We start from the raw sequence: 20,863 nt of genomic DNA on the forward strand, positions 1-20,863 counted from the left end.
GAGAGAGAAAAGAATGGTTCGCGAGTTGATTCCGCAACTTCGTTTATCTTTCTCCATCTTCGAACGTTATTTAGAAATTTTAAAAGTTTCTTTCTTTTTTTTTCCCCCCTTTTTTTTTTAATTAGATACTCGCCGTCGAATTATCACTACATCCCAGGATTTATCTCAATCACCGTGTTTCGAACGATGCGTCGTTCGACGTTCATTTAACTCTATTTCGAATCAATGGAAAAAGAAGGAAGCGCGCACGATTGGGATTGGACGAAATTTGACTCGAACGGTGATTTCTCGGCCACCGCTTTGGATTCGAACGGCGATAAAATTTACTTACGATCGATTTTTTTTAGAATTCACGAATAGCTTTCGTAAGCTCTTTACGTACAATCTTGTGAAGCGTAGAGCAATATAATGTCGAGTAAGTAGATTTTCTTATCTCGAATTGGATCGCGGATCGAACTGCATCCTCGTCATTGGTCCGAGTTTGATGGTAATAAGTGGCGATAGAAATATTATTTTCAATGTTTTTTGAGTTTCGTAAGCATAGAATGTTTTCGAGTTTGATTTTTCGTTATTGAACGACGATAGAGAGAAGGAAAACGCAAGAGGTGTAAAAAGATGAAAAATAAAAATAATTATAATTAACATTCGACGAATTTTCTTTCTCTATACGTAAGGATACGTTAATTATACGCGCATGCGCGAAATGTGTTGTTGACCTCGAACCAAATGATTTCACGCACGAATTAACGTATAAAACTTTTGTATTTTAATATTTCATGCATGTTTACGTATAAAGAAGGAAAATTTGTCGAATATTAAAGTTTGTATCGTCGTTTCGCATATATATTTTAATAATAAAGCAATTACCAAGATGTATTCTTCTTGTCAGGGCAAGTATCGCGATAAAATGTGCTTTCACACTCACATCGTCTTATTATTCTTACCTTCTCTTTTACTATATTTCTATCTTCGTCGCTCCTTTCCTTCCCTCTATCGTCAATTTAACGAATTAACGAACAGAAATAATTCGTCGTTCAACAACGAAAAATCAAACTCTAATAACTAATTTCATTACCGTATTCCATGCTTTTCAAACTCGAAAACTTTGAAAATAATACTTCTATTGCCACTTATCACTGTCAAACTCACAGTCCAATTTGAGATAAAAATAATCTAGCCATTCGACATTATATCATTCTGCATCACTTTACAAGATTATACGTAAAAATTTTAGGAATCTATTCAGAAAAAAGCGATATTCTAAAAAAAAAATCAAACGGAAATAAACATTGTCGATTTGCCGCTGTTATTAGAATTTAACGTTCACCGAAATTTTATTTTTGCTTTTATTATCGACTGTTGCCAGCAGCATCGCCATTTCATAGTTAATATCCATTTCTTTTTCTTCGATACGCACACTTCAAATGTTTCGTAAACAAGCACGCGCAATTAAATATAAAGATTCACGTAAATTCGTACATTTTATTTTCACTGTCCAGTCAACAATCGCAACGAAGCAAATACATACCGGAAAGTTACCATCGGAGCACAAAGGTGGTTAAACGTTTGGAAGAAAGAGTATATTGTTTAGTCATCGCGCACTTTTCCCTTCCCCCCTCTTTTCCCTTACTTCTCACTGTCTCTGCGGCAGAGTTTCCACGCGAAAAAGCTTCGATTGCATCAGCGTTCGAAGTTCAGGGAATCCACTCGCCGTGTCTGTCCGTTTGCAACTTTACTCGCGGTGGGGGGACGGGAGAGAGAAGTGTTTCGATTTCTGGACAAGCGCGTCTCTAGTCTCGTTGGCCGAATATGCGAGCGTCTCTTTGTTCGAGTGGAACGGAAAATGGCGAGTGCCACGATCTTTTGACGAAGTTTCGGGATGGAGATCGACTATTTCGGACATAGAAGGATTGTTTTTGGAGCGAGAAACTCGAGCCTCGAAATGTTTATATATATATATATACGGAAAATATGGAATTTTAACTTTGGATCGATTCCACGTTGGTGGAATCGAGCTTATATTTCGGGTATACGCGGCGGATAATTTGCTTTTGGGAAAAATGGATTTCCCCCTCCCCTTCCGAAAGGAATATCATTTATCTCGGAACGAATGGGCGGTTTTTTAACTTTGAACTGATATTTTTCCTACGTTTAGAAATTGAAGGGATACACGTATGTATATATACATACGTCGAGGCTATCCGGGGAAAATGGATTTGTTGAAATAAATAACGAACGTTATTCCGGAGAGTGTTTCGCCGAGACGAGGGAAAATAGCGTTTCGAACAATTTGGTAATCAGTTGCAATGACGATTGGAAATGATCAAGGATATCGAAAATATTAGAGAGAAAAGAAACAGATTATGAATATCCTTGGAATTCTTTCGCGGAAATGAGAAGAAAAAAATAGTATCGAAGTAGAAGAGTCGGAATTTTGTAATAATAATAATTTTCCGTTTAAAATGAGATGGAATGTACAGGAATAGTAAAACGGACGATTTTCGAGTATCGATTATTATTTTTTTTTTGCCATGTGTATAAATAACGCGGTAATATGCAAGGTATTTCCGTAACCTTTAAAATTCACCGGGAACACCGCATCCTGAAATTCCTTCGACGGTAATTCCCAACTCCTTGCCACGTTCCACGCGTTCCTTGGCAAAAATGTCGGGGATAAAAACGACTTACTCGAGACTTCGCCCTAAACCGCACAGCCTAGTTTCCCCACCGTAACATTCGTCGCTTTATTAAACTCGCGGCAACACGAATGTCGGAATTTCCGGTGGACATGCGAATTTCCGGTTTTATTCAATCCCGGAAACTCCTTTAATCAACCCGTAACTTTGACATCGCGTGTATTCTCAACAAATTGAAATAAATCCTTATCGACATAAATTTTGAGAACGAAAATTAAAGATCGAATAATATCGATATCTCGCGATGATATATTTTTAGTGGTAGTACTTTTTAATTTCTTAATGATAATAATAATAATAATGATTTAATTTCATAATAATTACAGTCAGGTACAAAAATTTTGAAAGAAATTTAAAGATGAAAAATTAAATGAATGATATTAATATATGCAATTAGAGGGAACAAAGTACGAAAGTATTTCACGATAACGTTAACAAATTGAAATAAATTCTATCGACAAAATTTGGAAGAAATTTAAAGATCAAAAACTAGAGAATAATATTAATATTCACAAAGCATCTTTGCATCAAATAAAAAGGAGATATGAAATATTTCACGATAAAAAATTTAAAGACTGAAAACTAATGAATAATATTAATATTCAGCGACAAGAGACAATCAGGTAAAAAACATTCCACGATAACATTAACAAATTAAAATAAACCCTATTAACAAAACTTGAAAGAAATTTAAAGATCAAAAACCAGAGAATAATATTAATATCCGTAAAACTTGTTTTAAATACGAACGAGACCAGATATGAAATATTTCACAAAATTTTTAAGAAGAAAATCAAGGAATAAAAACTAGGGAATATCGATAGAAATTCCACAATAACATTAAAATCCTATCGACAAAATTCGAGAGAAAGAAATTTACAAAACCAAAAACCAGAGAGAATAATATTAACACGATATAAAACTCGTTCGTAGCCAGCCACGATAATCGGCCTCGACCAACGGCGACGATAGATACCGGCCGGCCACGAAATATCCCATCATTCCCCTCCCCTTCCCCCTCCACGCGGCGCAAATCCTGGCGAAAAGTTTGAGAGCCCCCGCTTCTTAAACTATCGATCGAACTAGCGCCCCTTTCTCGCAGGGGGACAAATTAAAGAAAAATTCTCTAATCGAGTTTCCCCCGGCGACGGAGGTGGCCGCCAGGTTGCCCCATTGCCCCATCCCAACGCGGTCGCACCAACTTTTCCTCCGGAGAGGAGGATTAAAGTTGGGCGCGCGCGACTTGCACCTGCCCGATCGGCCATCTATCCCGTCACGCTTTCGCCAACTTCTTCCCCCTCCTTCGTTTCTCGCCGCTTCCCTCTCCCCTCCCTCTTTTTGTTCGAGGCCACTCGACGAAGTTGAAAAGCGAGCGGGGGGGGGGAGGGGGCACGAGAGAACTCGACTCGAATTATAAATAAAAGAGGCGTGAAAATTGCAACTTTATAACAATTCTCCCTTCCCCTCCCATCCTCCTCCATTTATTGTTCGTTGTATATATATTTTTATTTCACTTGGAACGCGAGTGAAACGAGTCTGATTTTTGAATTGAAAAAAATCTAATCGAGAAATCGCGCTGCTCGTGGTAGTAATAAAGTTGAAAGAGACCGTTCGAACGTTTCGAAGAGACTCTCTTTCGAGGAGTTTCGTTTTTTTGAAACGAAACTTTTTTACCGACTGACGTTAAACTGGAGGAGTGGAGATTAAATTCATCGATGGATTTAAGATCGATTCAAGGGATGGCACGGCGCCGATTCGCCGATGAAAAACATTATCAGAAACGAACGGGTCGAAACGGGCAAACGCGCCGTTATACATTAATTATCCTCGATTTTCGATGTTAACATTTAATATCAGGAAACAAGGATGGCGTTCCGGTTATTATACCACTCCGATCGGAATCACATCAACAAGCTTGTTGCTCACGTTCATCTCGATTCACGGCTGTTTACACAGTTTGAAAATTCAAACCGCTATGAATATTCCATCGCCGTTTTATTCGTATTATTGCCGCTAATAAATATCCAAACGTTGTCGAACGTTGTCTCTTTCCACCGATCTGTAAATTTGTGTTTGTTGAGCAAGAAAAGGAACAAGAAAGAGGGGGAAAAAAAAAAAAAAAAAAAAGAATCGAAGATGGAAACGCGCGGAGAAACAAAGAGGAGGAGGAAAGAAAAATCGCGATTTTTCTTCTCCATTGTGCGACACGAGAGGAGCGGTTGGGCGACGAGAGGAAGAGTGGCGGCGCGAGAGAACCCCTTAACGTTTTACCAACTTTCGGAAACGGCTCTTCTTCGGTTTCAATGGCCCTTCTCGCCCCCCCCTCTCCGCTCCTTCTCCACCGGTTCTTCCACAGGGAGGAACAAAGGGCGAGAAACGCGGTTTTTTCCCTCTTCCTCGCCGAGGAGGGGAGAAAAATGTGATTCGCGCGGAGCACGAGAATCTAATTGTTCCACGGTAATTCACCGTGGCCGAGGCAAGCTTTGAATCCGGCCTCGCTCCGTGTTCCATTTATCCCCTCCACTCCGGCGGTCGTAACGCTCGTCGCGCTTGGCCCGATTCGCTCTTTTTAACCTTTCGAAGATTTTAAAAATGAAAGGAATTTCGAAGAAGCCCTCTCTTTCTCTCTCTCTCCCTCTCTCTCTCTCGATATTTCGATATTTCGAAAAAATTTTTCTTCTGCAAATATAAATGGGCGAGAGTCGAAGTTACGAAATCTGTGAAATTTAGTTAATCATTTGAATAATCATTTTTTAAATCCCTGAGAGAGAGAGTATATATACACATTTTTAGTATCTCGAGGAAAATAAGTTTGTCCGTCCAGTTTGTAAAACTGGAATTTTCAAATCTTAAAAAAGGCGATCAGATTTTCCAAACAAAATTGTTCGTTCGAAATGTTCGACGTCAAGATCGATAAGATAACAAGATAATAATATGAGTCACGAGGCTAGAAATTATCCCCCACTCCCCGCCGAAACAATGGGAAACGACGAGTTTCGAGCGAATGTTAAACCGGGATAAACGAATCCATCCACGAGAAGTGTATCCGGCTGCAGCTGATGGCCACCGCGATCTCTCACTCTCTTTCTCTCTCTCTCTGCTTCTCTGATCGGAGGCAGACAGAGTTTTCACGAGGCCTCCGCATCCCTCCCTCCTTGTTTCGAAACAGGGGAAACTGTTAATTTATGCTCACGAGTTTCTACCGGAGCGAGTGTATTACCGGATCCATTAGTCCCGTGCCGCGTGAATTTCTATGAATTTCGTGCCCCTCCTCTGCCCCGCGCGAATTCGTGCAAATTGGCCGCCGATACACTGCGAGAAATTCAACTTGCCGCGGCTAATCGGCCGAATTAGCCCGCGTGAAAGCGACAGAGAGAAGGGGGAGGAATGGGAGGGGGGGGATTCCAGCCTGGAGGGAAGGAATTAGCGAATTTTCGAAAACGATCCCGTGAACTGTGTAGAAATCATATACGTTTGAATTGGAATATTGAAATCGATATTTTTCTTTTCTTTTTTCTCGTCGAATCAATTTAGTTTCTACAATTTCGTTTAGGACGTTTCGTTTCACGATTTTAACGATCGAGAAGGAAAGAAGAAATCGATAAAGCCGTTAAGATATATTAGGTGTGCAAATAAATTCCGTTTCCTTTTTACCTACGATCATAATTTCTGACCGAAATCGAATTATTTTTCGTCGTTTGTGGCGCCATCTGAAAGAGCTTTTGTTTGTAAGAAGAGTCGTGACGAGCGCTCCAAGAGTTTCCAGTCCTGTGTGACAATATGGCGTGTGAGAAGCATCGTTTGCGTTACTGTTTACTTTTTGCAGTTTACTGAAATGAACGTTGCATCGTACGGAATGTGTAAAAAGTGGTACCAAAGATTTAAAGCCGAAAATTTTAATTTGGAAGATGACGATCGTTCAAGTGCACCGAGAAAGTCCGACGACGATGAGTTAGAAGAATTTCGACGAAACAATTGAGTAATCTTATACCCGATTTACGTAATAAAATCTTGAATTTGGAAAAAAAAAAACTTATTTACACACCTAATAGTACAGTGCAGTACAGAATGATGCTGTTTCGAATAATTAGAAACGATTTGACGTGGATGAAGTGTCAACGTGATCCAGTGCTCGAGAAAAATTATATTACAAACGCTTGCGGATTTCTTTGCGAGTGACGTGGTTCCTCCTAGATCAGGGGGTTGGTGATATTGGAGAGGATATAAGGGTTTTAGGAAAATTTCTTGAATTCGAAAACCGTTCAACAACTCTTTTTGAATTTTTGAAATCTTTTTGAACTTTCGTAACCTCGAACTTTAGTGACAAGCGTAAACCTTCATTAGTGTATGGATCTTTGCTTTGATCGTCTTGCAATGGAACTCGTTAACAGCAAACTTTGTAATAAATTAGTTTCGTTACATACTACATGCCACAGGTCGAGGAGCTGTGGAATCAACAAAAGCGAGAGAAAGAGAGGAGATTGTGGATCGATCAAGATGTAAACTGGAAACACTCGCACCACTTTTTACCACGTCACTCGTAAAAAAGCTATTTTAATCAGTTTTCACGAATTATCCGTGCCAGTTTCATGGTTTAAATCAAAGAAAGGAAAAGGCGGAATGAAACGGAGGAATGAAAGTGGGAAGCGGAAAGTGGGACGCGTACACGACCCACGCACCGTGAAACGTGTTAAGATTACTGTTATGCTCGTATCGTGTAAAGTTATATTGCGAAAGATTCCATTTTTTTTTCTTTCTTTCTTTCTTTTCTTCCAACTTTATTAAACCAACTTACTACCCTAACTTAATCTCTCTCTCTCTCTCTTTCTCTTCCTCTCTCTCCTTCCTTTCGAGTTAATTCTTCTAAATTCTCTCGTCTGATTCAAAGAAGGAGAGGCAGGGGGGAAGAAAAAACCGCCGGAAATCTCGTTGAAAGGGTGGTTTCCGTTAATTAAGCGGAAGAAACAGACGCTTCTACCGAGAGGAGAAGCAGTCACGTTAAGTTAAAAGAAGGAAGTCGACCAAGTGGAAGAAAAACAGCAGCGGCCAACACTTCTCCTCCTCCCTTCCACATCGAGATACATTTCGATGAATTCTGGGAGAGGAATTCTACGAGTTCTACGATCGATCGGAATCGGAATGATTCGATACGTTGTTCGACGCGATTTTTTATCATCATTTTATATCTCTGCGCGAAACGGTGAGCGGGATCGACGAATCGGAAATCGATTAATCGGATACGTAGGTGGCGAGCAAATAGAATTCGAGGATCTATCGGAGGGAACTCGATCGGATGATGCGCACGGATAAATTTGATAATTGATCTGTTAGAACTCAAACAGTTTTATATATATATGTGTGTGTGTAGAAAGAGAGAAAGAGAGAGAAGTCAGTGATTGATTAAACGGAAATCGATCGATTACGCGGTGAAAATGTTGGTTAATTAAATGATGAAACTCGATCGATTATTACAGAGAATTCGGTCGAATTAATCGAATTTATCGCGTATCCGGATAATTCAAACACCGGATTCCCTGCTTTTACCTCTGAAATTATTAGATGTGCAAATAAGTTCTTTCCCCCTTTTTTCTTCCATATTCGAGATTTTATTAAAATTTCCAACTTTGAATCTTTGCTACCAAAGAATCTTTGAATTTTTGCACGTTCCGTAAGATACAGTGTTCTCTCCAAGTAGCGCGTGCAAACCATTTCGGCAGCTTCGACGGTCGATCTCCTAAGCTGGAGCGCGAAAAGTAAGCAGCTACGCGGACGACGTGCTTCTCGCACGCCATATTGCTTAAAATTGTCGCACAACGAAAAAACGTTGTTTCAGATGGCGCCACGAGCGGGAGAAGTAATTCGAACTCTGTCAGAAGTTGCGATTTAGAATAGAAAAGAAGAGGAAAGAATTTACTCGCACATCCAAACGATGAATAAGCTGGACTTCTCGAGGTGGACGGGTAATTGGAATTTTTTTTTAACGCGATTGCAGAAGTCAAAGGGAGAGAGAGAAAAGAGGAAAAACGAGGAAGTGGTAACGTCAAAATTCTCGATTCCTTTCGCGAAATGGACGAGACGGAAAGTTTCGAGCAACGAATCGGTCCTCTCAAAGGGGACCACACCGTCCAACCGTGAACAAGCATGGTTTGTTCCCGTCGATGAGAAGGGAAAATAGCGAATGCCGTGCCATGAAAATCGGAAATAAAAAAAAAAAAAAAAGACGCGAAACAACACGCCGTTCCTCTGTCTCGTCGTTTCCATTTCGAGTATGTGCACGGGAAAAAGGAAGAAAAGAAGAAAAAAAAAAAGAAAAACGGCGACACGTTGGAAAATCACGGCACAAAGGAAATGTACGCGAAAGAGAGGAGAATAGAAGTCGATTTTTCGAACCGATCGACTTTCGTCGAACTTTTCGTGGCCACGTTCGATTTGGCCAGCTTTTCGGGACGGGCGGAAGCCAATTTGCGGCCACGCGTAATTAGCTTCGTAACAGGATTGGGAGGAAAAGTGAAGGAAAGAGACGTTGAGGTTACGTTTAAAAGACCTTCCCTCCCCCCCCTCCAATTTTCCCCCGATCCCAAGATCGACTTCGCATCGCCTATCGTGACTCTGCGATTTCCCTTCTCCTCCCCTCAAATGTCGAGCTCTCGAGATGGTGATGGATTAATAACTCTTCCCCCTCCCCCAAAGTCAAGTCGAAGATCTAATCTTTTTAAAGATCTTCGAATGTCTCTCTCTCTCTCTCTCTCTCTCTCTCTCTCTCTCTCTCTCTCTCTTTGGTATTTTTCCTCGAATTCGATTCGTCAATAAAGAGAAGGAGGAGGAGTATAAATTTTGTCTCGTCCCGAGAAGGTATAAAAGGCGATAGAGATAGAGAAGGGAGGAATGCTGGAACGTGTCGCGAACGGTTGTGGATCGTTGTCGGGGGGGGGGTTTCGAGAGAGAGGGCACGAGCCTCAAAAATGGTAATTTCACGGTTTCACGAGCATTCTCCCCGCGGCCAATTTAATTCAGGACGGATGATCCATCCTGTCTCTTTCTCACCCTCCCCCTCCTACTGTTTTCCACCGTCACCGTTTTGTGTCATCCAATTCCGCTTGTTCGAACTCGTTAAACCTCCCCGCTTTCCAAAACTTTTCTCCGTCCTCTGTTCTCTTTTTCTTCTTCCATCGGTTTAAGACGACCGTTCGCGGTCTCCCGCCTCTCCCGCCAATTCGTCGGCAATAACAATTATCATTAAGATAAGATAAGATAGTAAATATAACCGTACCTCGCTTCACGGCCTGGATACACGTCCCGGGAATACGTTGGCCGTGAAACAAAAAGCCTAACGAATCGATTATTTCGATACCTGAAATTGTACAAAATGTTCGATTGGATTTGTCCCAATTTTTTAAATAAAATAATATAGTTTTTGATTCGTAAAGCATTTTTTTTTTTTTTTACGGCCGCATAGCGAAACATCGTGGGCCGTAAATCGAAAAAGTGTCATAATTGAAAAAGGACGTGTAAGCGAGGTATAAGTGTGCTTCGTGTTTATTATCGCAGTTTTCGTACAAAAGTGAGAAGAAATTCGCGACGAGAAGAAGAACGGAAGAGACTCTCAACTTCGAGAAGAAACTTTGTCTCGTCCAATCGATTAAACGCGTGAGCGGTCAATTTGAATCTGACGTTTCTTCGCCTCGCATTTTTAACATTTTTAACAATTTAGACCTCTTCGAAAGTCTCTCTGTGAGAAGAATCGATTCATTCGTTCTTTTTCGTTCAGTTTTACCCTTTCGATCGTCATACCTTCTTCTTCATGAAACGAAATGAAACGTTACATCTTCAAACGATATCAATCATTGTCTAAGCACATTCCTATGCAATTGCAACAATTGTTCCTATTATTCATAATATCTTTCTTCTTTTATATAGGTCGTTCTATATAAATACACTGCCTGAAAAAGCAATTGGGAACAAAAAATTGGGCGAATCGATCCGAATTGAACTTTTTCAACAAAAAGAGAATAATTGGCTCGTTGGCCAATCGAGAAAAATTCGTGATCCACGACTGGGGGAAGAAAAGGGAATAATTGATCGTCAGCCTCGATAGAAATTTATTCACACGGCAAAAAGCGAATGAAATTTCTGACCGACGAATATCGAGCTTGTTTTCCTTCGTATCTCGCGACAGAGATGTTCGATCCCTTCGAAGAAATCTTCCTCGAAAAAACGAGCGAAAAGTTCGTCCCCACTCGTTCGAATATTAATCAAAGTTCGCGTCTCGAGGAATTTCGCGATGCATCAGGCTTCGTTCTCGGCCTCGACGATAACGACAACCGGTTTACCGGTTCTCCCGTAATTTGTCAGAGTTAACGTTGCCACGCGAATCCTTTGCTCGAGCCTATTGTATTATTTACGGAGGAAAGAAGATTTTCTCCATTTCTCAGCGTTAACACGGTTCACACACCGTTCGAGTAACGTGTTATTTATGATTCTCTCGCTCTATGTTGGGGCCATCGATCGCGTGCAGGGTCTCTAAAGATAAGAAAGCGATTTCGTTTATATATATATATATGGAAGTCCGTTTATTTTGAAAGTCGATTTTGGTAAAAGAATGGGATATAATATAACTTTTTAAACTTTTTATCTATATTTCATAAGTATAATATATTCTTTGAACGATAATAAACATTCGTACAAATTCGACGAAAGAGAGGGAAAAAATGGCGACGCAAGTTCGATCGCGATCCCAAAGTATCCAACGCTCGTCCAATTTCAAAACACATCGGTTTACATTTGTAATCGTGTATCGTGGCTGCAGATAAATCGTGCCATTAGATATCACGTGAACTCGAGCCACGAGCCCTTAGGGTTAATGCTGTTTGTGCGCACACACAGAGAGAGAAAGGAGCTTTGCATTTCTCCATCCCCCTCCCCCGTGGCATTTGTCAGCCTCCCTGATAGAGGAGCGGCAAGAAAAACTCGGCGAGTATCGCGAATTTCCTTCGAGATCTACGACGGAAAACGAAAATTACGGTCGTTTATTTTGAAAGTGGTGGTAAGTCCATTTTGACAAAAAATGAGAGATATCGCGTAATTTGTGATTGATTTGGCATAAACTTCGTATCAATTAGTTAAATGTTTAATATCTTAAAATATGCCGATGATTCGTTCGATTCGAAATCGGCTGATAAAAGGAATTGCGTGGCGATCGATTATGGTCCAATGTCCAATTTCCATAGGTAGCAAACATGGAATTTAAGATATTAAATTTGAAAGAATCGCCCTTTTAATTTTCTCGAAACAATAAAAAAAATGGATTTGCACCTCCATATAGAAACGCCACTTAAGATTAGAAAATTCTCTTAAAAATTTTGCACTTTATTTGTAATTGACGTTATTGGCGAAAAAGCTGAGACGGGGAAAAGATTGGAGAATCGAGCAAGCGAAAAAAAAAAAAAAGACTAGATCGAGTTTACTCGCGAACTTTCGATAATCGTCAGAAACTTGGTTCGTCTCTCTCTCTCTCTCTCTCTCTCTCTCTCTCTCTCCGTCAGCCTCTTCATCAGTTTACGTATAAATTACGAAACTTCGGGAGGAAACAAAATGATCGAACATCGATAGAGTCGATATCGAAGACTCGGGGAACGAGTCACTTGCCTCGAACGCAGAAAGAAACAAAAAGTTTATGGCCGAGAGAGAGAGAGAGAGAGAGAGAGAGACGTTTCGAGAAGGTGGCTAAAACTCTTCTTGTATTCCTCGGTTTACGCGACCTCGATAAAATTTTTACCGTTCCACCACACCGTTCACTATCCACAGCGCAGCTTTGCAGACCCGAAATCGGATACTCGAGCGATATTCTTTCGTCCAAAGATAAGTTTTTTCCTCGACGTTTCAACGTTTTTATCGCGCGTCCGTTACTCGACTTTTATTCGTTCGTTTATAGAAAAATATATATATATATATATATTTGAAAATTTTTTTCCAATTCTTTATCCCTTAACGGATCTTTGAAACAATCATTTCGTCATTTACACGTCCGTTGCAATTTTTAATGTAAACGTTCGTTGAAAAAGAGAGAAAAAAAGTTTAACGCTAAAAATTTAGTTTAAACATTTTTCTAATTCCGCGGAAAAATCCCTAATTCTGCGGGAGAACGAGAACGGACGGAATAACGGATGGAACGAAATAAATTTTGGATAAAGGAAAGTTTCCGTTGTTTGGATTAAAGCTATTCGGGAAATTCCGTTTTTCTCTCTCTCTCTCTCTCTCTCTCTCTCGATCGTCCGAGAATATTCGAACCATCGTTGTTTACGGACGCGCGAACGAACGATCGATCGACCGACCAAGATTTTTCCAAACGGGCGACAAACGTGTTCCGCGGAAACAGGGAAGGGAGAAAGGAAAACAAGGGGAGGGAGGGGAAAAAGCGCGTATTGTAAAATAAATAACTCTGTCAGTTTCGGGAATCTGATCGGATCTGCTCCTCCTTTTATGATTACTGCCGTTTCATTGTATTTGTACAAATTTACAAATTGATGAGATTGAATTTCAACAATAATACGAATCAGGATAACATCTATCAGTAAAGTATTGATATTAAAGCTGAAAAAAAAATTAACACCGACAAATATTATAATAAATTGAATTTTTAATCAAGTTCAATATCAATTATATAATTATATAATATCGTGAAGAATTGCAAAGTTCAACATTTTCATTTACTATTAGGATAAATATAATTTGGTTAATAATTCTTATTATTAATTTTGAAAAATTCTCAACAGCGTGGTCTCTTTTCCTAAAAAAAAAAAAAAGAAAGAAAGAAAAAAAATATATATATATATATATATATACATACACGTTCATTTTCGCGATATTTCAACGTGGCAGCTCGTATTAATTCCATGGCGCGTAATAAAATTACCACACGTTCGTTTAAACTGTCCGTCCCCTTCAAACAGTGACTTATTACTTATTTAAAAAAAAGAAAGGGGGAGAGAAAAAGAGGAAAGAAAGAAAAAAGATGGAACGATCCTATTTGGGAACGTGGACGGAGTTAAGAGAGCGACATTACGAGCGTCCACACTTTTTGCCTCTCTCCCTCCCCCCCCCTCCCCTCTTTCCCTCCTTCAAGCTGTCCGCTGCTCTCGAAACGGAGATACATTAAATATTTCCGTTGGTTAATAGAATTTGCGTGAGGGGAGGCGGACAGCCAAAGGCAAACAGGAATTTCTCGTTTTGCGGCCGACCCGTGTAATCCGTCGCGCAAAAGCGAATTTCGCGGGAGTGGCTTGTTTTTATTCCCATCCCACTGACACCGGAATCGTTTCCGGATCCTTGCGTGTTTCTACTTTAACAACTCTGTTCTTAAAAAAAAAAAAAAAAAAAAAAAAAAAAAAAAAAAAAAATTTGCTCCAACGAATCGTGTATATATGAAAATATATTAGGAACAATTGAGAGAGGAAAATTCGTATCGAATTAGTTTAAACTTTTTTTTTTTTTCGTCCCGTTTTACGTGATTTTCAATTATTTTTTTTATTATGTTTTCAAGATCACAAGTCTTGGATAGAAGATTTTATTTGGCGCCTGTTTGTTTTGTTGCTAAAAAGTTGTCAACAATTCAAATTAGATCGGATTAAGAAAACTAAATCCGATGGAAATTATTAAATAAGTGTCTAACACCGATTTTTAAGTAAAAATCAAATCTGGAATAGATTAATCGACGTGAAACAAAAATTAATTTAATTTCCTTCGAATAAATAACGATCACCCGTAAATAAAAATCCTTCGTGACGATCTTGACAGTGAGACGGCGTTAAATTAAATTTTTTACCAATTTTATCAATCGATCGACTCAAAAAAAAAAAAAAAAAAAAAAAATATCCAATTCAACTTAAAAATCCTTATAAACGATATTACATTCGAATTTCAAGTTTTATTCATTCGTTCGAGGAAAATATAGAAGACATATAGAAGACTAGGAAGAAGCTATATAGCTGAACGGACATACGTATAATATTTCTTTCCTTCTTTCTTCTACCTCGGAACAGAACGCAAGGTGTATATACGAGGCAAAAATCGTAAAAACATCGGCGAATATTTTCCCGTCGAATCGACAGCCGCGGTTAAATCATTATTTCCGGTTACGCACCCCGCCCCTCCCCCCCCCTCTCCGCCCCTGGCGCACGCAGAGTAGTCACGAGTAAATCATGTGCTCGAAACGTACTGGCTGGAAAATGGTGGCTAAGGTATGGGGGAAGAGGAGCGGGAGGGGGGGGGAGGGAGTGAACGAGAAATGACAAAAAAAGGAAGGAAGGAAGGAAGGAAGGAAAGAAGGAAGGAAGGAAGGAAGGAAGAGGGGGAGGGCGAAGGGAGATGCAGGGTTGGGAAATGGAAGCGTGGAATGGATGATTGTGGAAGTGAAGGAAAGGAGGAAACGGCGGGATGAAGTGGTTGGAAGAGGGAGAGTAATTAAAAATGAGGGGGAAAAAAAGGAAAAAAAAAAAAGAATAAAGTTGAAGGAAACGAAAGAGAAGGGAGAGGAGGGAGAGGGGAAGAGTGCTGTGCTGTTTTCTTCAGGGAATATTTCGCGATATTATTTATTTCTTTCGAATTTTTAGGAAAAAAAAAAAAAAACGATTCGAAATGATCAATCGATTCGATCATAGGAAAGATTGAGAGAAAAAAAACCCCCCTTCTCCCCTCCCCTCCTTATTTTATTTCTCATCGATTTGTAATTCTCGTTTCGTTTTGAAAAAATTTCACTGCTACTATTACTCTTTCATTATCTCGATCGAGAAGGAAGATCAAAGCGAGAGAATGAGAGAGAGAGAGAGAGAGAGAAAGTTTCGCGAGATGAGATCACGATCCTGCCCTGCCTCCGCCCTCCCCCTCCGCCCTTTAACTGGCATCATTATCCACGGAGGGAAAGTTTCGTCAAGTTTCGTCCGGCTTTTAATACATTCCGTGAGGTTGAGGGAAAGCTGCGGTCATTCGCGAGTTTCCCCTCATCCCCTCTACCGGTAAACAGTTGGCAAACAGGAGCCGCATATCAGTCGGTAATTAAACTTAAACTTCTCGCAAAGTGATATACCAGCACGCTCTTGTCTATGCACGGAGGAGAGAAGGAACAACGCATTCGGTATCCAACCACCATCGCTCCTTTCTCTCTCTCTCTCTCTCTTTATCTTTTGATTTCGATTCGTCCCGAACCGAGTCGATGATAAACCGAAATAAAGGGAACTCGATTCATCCGAGTCTAAAATAAAAAATACAAAAATGTTGGGCGCGTTCGACTCTTCTTGTTTATCGAGTTGCAATTTGTTAACTCGTTTATTCAACGAGTTTGTTAAGCTTTTTTTATTAAGCGAAATTAGGGAAATTAGGATGGAAGAAGGATGGACGGATTCGGATCGAACGTGGGCCGAGCGTACAAGAGCGAGATACACTTCGTAGTTACGGAGTTAAACGGATCGGAAAGTTTCCTCTTCGTCCTCCGTTTAGAAATTTGTCTTTCAATTAGAGGGGAACTTTCCTTGAACATTTCTCGTAGGATGCCCTCGTAATCTCTGCAAAAAGGGGAAGTTCGGCGGGAGATTTTCGATACTTTTTTTACGTATGACTCGTAATTACGCGAGATGCAGACAAGTCAGAAAAAAAAAAAAAAAAGAAAAAATGCCTAAAGGCACGAGACAAGGAAGTTAATCCTCGAGGGACTGAGCTGTAGCTCTGGCCGTTCGATAAAAATCAAAAGGAGTGACTTTTTCTTTTTGCGTTTCGATAATCCCCTCTCCCGGGAGTATCACCGCTCCCCTCTCCCCCTCCCTCCGTCCATATTTTTCCGTGCCTCTCCACGGACGAAGGAAGAAAGGAAGGGAGGAAGGAAGGAAGGAAGGAAGGATTCGACGAGACGAATCGGCCTTTCGAGAGGAAGGGAAGAGGAGGAGGGGGGCTTGAAACAGAGCCGATGTTTTCCCGATGCACGGTGTATCGAAACAATCGTCGAAAACTTGGAACGACAATGCGAGTCGTGGCAGCTCGGACGAACAACAACAATCCCGCCCGCCTTTCGTTCGTTTGCTCGCTCGTTCGCTCTCCGCGGTTCGCTTTGCTCTCCCTTCTCCCCACTCCTTTTGTTCTCTTTCTTTTTTCAACTTCCTCGTCCTCCTTTTCTCCTCTTCCCCTCCCGCCGTTCCAGCATCGAGCAGAGCGTAAAATCGAGCGCGCAAATCGCGTATATCCCAAGCAAGCGTGGATTTGAACGTTGCCACCGACGATTGCGAGGACGATCCTCGAGGATGAGGCTAGGTTGAGGATTTGTTTTGTGATTACTTACACAGGCGGGTAAATAATACCTTTCTTTTTTTTTTTTTTTTTAAAATCCCGGGAACAATTAAACGCTCCCTCCTCCTCCCTCCTCCTCCATTGTCCCATTGGATTTTATATAATCCAACTCGCGGCGGATATTAATGGCCGCCTTTTATTTTCCGATTCTTTTGAAATTAGGTTCTCTTCCCCCTTCCTCCCTCCCACCCTCTCCTCCTTCCTCCGGGTAATGCTGTTTTCGCAGATGTGGTTCGCTACAAGGAGGAGGTGGAAGAGAAAGGTAGGAGAGGAGCGAGGACGATTGTTGGGATGACTCTTTTGTTCGAAATAGGAAGGGGGGAGGGGGAGTGTAATTGGAAAATTATGAGCTGAAAAATTCCTCTCGTTATTTTTCCTTTTTCCCTCGAATACGGATTCTTTATTATATTTATAAAACATCCCGTCCCGCAACAATCTCGACCTCTCGTCGAGTCACTCTTACGTTATTACGATTTCTCTCTTCCGTCCCCTTCGAAAATACGACAGAGAGAGAGAGAGAGAGAGAGAGAGAGAGAGAGAAGAGAATCTAATAAAACTATTTTCGCATCGTTGGAAAATATTTCGAACGGATCCATACGTGATACCATATGTATTCCATAAAGGAAGAAGAGGAAGGGTGTTTCTCACGCGAGTGAAAAATTGGGGAGAGGGGGAAGAAGGATATTCGCTAAGAACTGCTCGACGCTTTCGTAATTTCTTCTCGCTCCACCGAAAATGATTCGACCGCACGCATCGCGTTCCGCGCGATGTACACGGTGTGTATATTCGTATATAATCGGGAAGCGCATGCGCGAGCGTGTGTGTATGTGTACGAGTGGGAAGCATCGCTGTTGTACCGGCTGTGAATTTGCGCGCGAGTAATACCCGAAGAAAAGAGGATATCGCGTCGTAAGTGGCGTTGTTCGAGGGCGCAGAGCTCTCGACTGGCACGGGAAAGGATCCGGGTTCGAAACCTCTTCCCTCTTCCCCCCTCCATTCTCGTAACGAGAAGTATTTTATATATTTCGTCGAAGGGAAGAAGGTCGAAATCGCTCCGAAAATCGAGCCAAAAATATTATACGATCCACTTTCTCGTATTTTTCACGGAAAAAACTGTGAAAACGGGGAGATATACGGCGACGGCGGAGAGAAGAGAAAAATGAATAATATAAAGAAACTTGATTCCTTTCTTTCCTTCTTGAACGTTGAAATACGGAAACTAATATAAAATCGAATAAAAGTAAGGGAAAATAAGTTTCTCGAAGGAATACGAAATTCAAAATGTAAAAATATAAAAAACTTTCTTCTTTCCCTTGCAGAACGCGGGGAATACGAAAATACAGTTTCGGAATTCGGAAAGGGGAAGCGAATAAAAACTTTACTTCAAGTACTACTTACATGTTCAACTTTGTTATTATCATTATTAAAACCTCGTTCATATTTATAATATATTCTCGGTCCACGAATTGAGAATCACTGATTCGCAGGGATAGTTGCGAATAAAAACTTATTTACGGGATTCAATCTATTATTATTATTATTAAATCCTTATTTATATTTAAAATTTATATTCTCGATCCACGGACTGAGAACCACTGATCCGCAGAGATAATTGCGAATAAAAACTTATTTAGGTACTTACGTGTTCAACTTTTTGTTATTATTAAAATCTCGCGTTACTTATATTTAAAATATTCCCGATCCGTGGATCGAGAATCACTGATCCGCAGGGATAGAATCGTGCAGATAGGATCGCAGAGAGAGAGAGAATCCTTGCTCACGGGGGATACAAGCGTATCGCGTGGCCCGCGTTCATTTCGGATTCATTCCGAAAATGAATTTTAGATCGAGTCTCGCGTAATTCCGGGGGTACGACTGGCCGGCCCAGAGTAAATAAATAAATAAGCAAACAAATGAATAAATAAGAGAGCGGAGGGAATTTATTCGCTGATTTCGAAAGCTCGAATCCCGGGCCGCGATTTACGGATCCCGTTCGCGGGAACGTCGACTCGCGACCATTTTTCTAAATTGGCCGCGAGAGGGCAGGCTGTTAGGAAATCGTGACAACTCGTAACGAGATTCGCAACGTTCTTACAACGGTTTTATCTAATCTATATTCGTTGCGATAGGATACTTTCGAATTCGACTTTGGCGAATCTAAAAAGCAAAGTTACGAGATGAAAAGAGAAATTCAATCGATATATGTATATTTTTCGCGAGGAAACTGAGTTTGGATTAGATTAGATTAGGTTAGGTTTGATGGTCAAAAAAAAGTATAAGTGCGATCCAAAAACCTAAGCGAAATTTTCTTCAATTTCTGAACAGTGTTTCCGCAAAAAACTACCAGCTTTCTCTTCGAGATCATAACGTTTCGATCATAGACTCGATAGACTCGGCTTTTTCGCAACGTCCAACGATTTAATCCCAGAAGATCAAGTTTCACGCGCGTGGTAATTAACAAATCCGCAACGCGGGGGGAGAGGGAGGGAAGGTTGGAAAACTGTTGTACTCCGCCGGAAGCCGCGGATTCGATATCTCGAATATCGAGCCCCGGCACTCGCAATTACCGAACTGTATATACGTTCCACGCCGTATCGTGGCTTATTACATTAAACAAGCCGCGCAGCAAGTAATTGTTCCGGTAATAACAGCCTCGGCAAACACACAGGGGAACAAGGAGGAGAGGGGGGGAGGGAGAGAGAGAGGCGTGCAGCATTAATAATTTGGCGAGTAACAACGCGGCCCCCACGAGCGTCATATTTTCGTGACGGCCCTTTGTTCCTCGGTTTTGGAATCTAGAGCACGCCGATGTCACTTCGCCGCAATTACCGGGCCAAAAGTAACAAACGACTGGATGCTAGCTTAATCCTCCCTCTCTCTCTTCTTTCCCTCTCTTTTGGCCCCTCTGACAAATTTTGTATCGCGTTACCCGTCCGGGTAAAAAGCGAAAGAAAGCGTTTGTTGTATGCGAGTATTTTTTTTTTTTTTTAAGGGACGAGCACGAAGAAAGATAATTCTCATGGTTGTCGAAATTTTTGCCGTTTAGAATCATTGGATGTTGCGTGAATAAGGAAAAAGAAAAATAAATAAACAAATAAATAAATAAGAGTATTTTATTTTCGATACGATCGAGAGAAATCGATCTTGGGTTGAGGTGCTCCTATTCTCGAGGAAGAGAAACGGGGGGGAATTTCAATTCGCAAAAAAGGAAAAGAAAAAGGGAAGAAACGGTGTAGCATTCGGTGTACACAAAGCAGAGAGGAGAGAAAGAAGGAAAGGAGGGGTGAGGAGAGGGGTATTCCCGGCGAATATCAATTTAAAACCACTTTTCGACGCATCCCTCGAATTGCTTACACGTACGCCGTGTTGTTTGTAATCCCCTTCCACGAGCCTCTCGGCCCAGGCTGTTGCTTTATCATTTCCTTCCTTCCGTGCGCACCACTCTCTCTCCCTCGTCGCCGTCCAATTTGTCTCTGTGCACACCGGTATTATGCGTGCTGCATAATGCACTGTGCCGCACGATGAACCTACGCGCGCATGCGCGCGCCCACCCCTCTCCCCTCCAAGATGAGGAGAAGAGAGGGCGCGCGTTGTACGTCGTCGAGATGTATCTGGCGTGTAGGACGGGTGCGACAATTCGCGAGATGCTAAAAGATTTGACAGGTTTAGATTACGCGATCGTTTCCAGTGGAGGAATTCGTCTCTCGTTTCTCTCCATCTCCTCTTTTAGGAGAAGCAGAAGGGAGGATATCAAAGTTGAAATATTTTCAAAAGAAAGATTGTACGAGGTAAAATATAGTATTATCGGTATTTCGATCCTTTTTCTGTTTTCACAG

At 41.0% G+C, this 20,863-nt stretch overlaps 1 protein-coding gene across 7 annotated transcripts in view; it reads right to left on the minus strand.

Annotated features, from left to right (window-relative positions):
- PH4alphaEFB (prolyl 4-hydroxylase subunit alpha-1) overlaps positions 1-20,863 on the minus strand; it is a 292,581-nt gene that overhangs the window by 44,240 nt on the left and 227,478 nt on the right. The gene's annotated exons all lie outside the window — the stretch shown is intronic.

The sequence above is a fragment of the Apis florea genome, unplaced genomic scaffold, assembly GCF_048593485.1.
Source record: "Apis florea isolate Af1SG1 unplaced genomic scaffold, ASM4859348v1 contig_2350_pilon, whole genome shotgun sequence".
Classification (NCBI taxonomy): domain Eukaryota; kingdom Metazoa; phylum Arthropoda; class Insecta; order Hymenoptera; family Apidae; genus Apis; species Apis florea.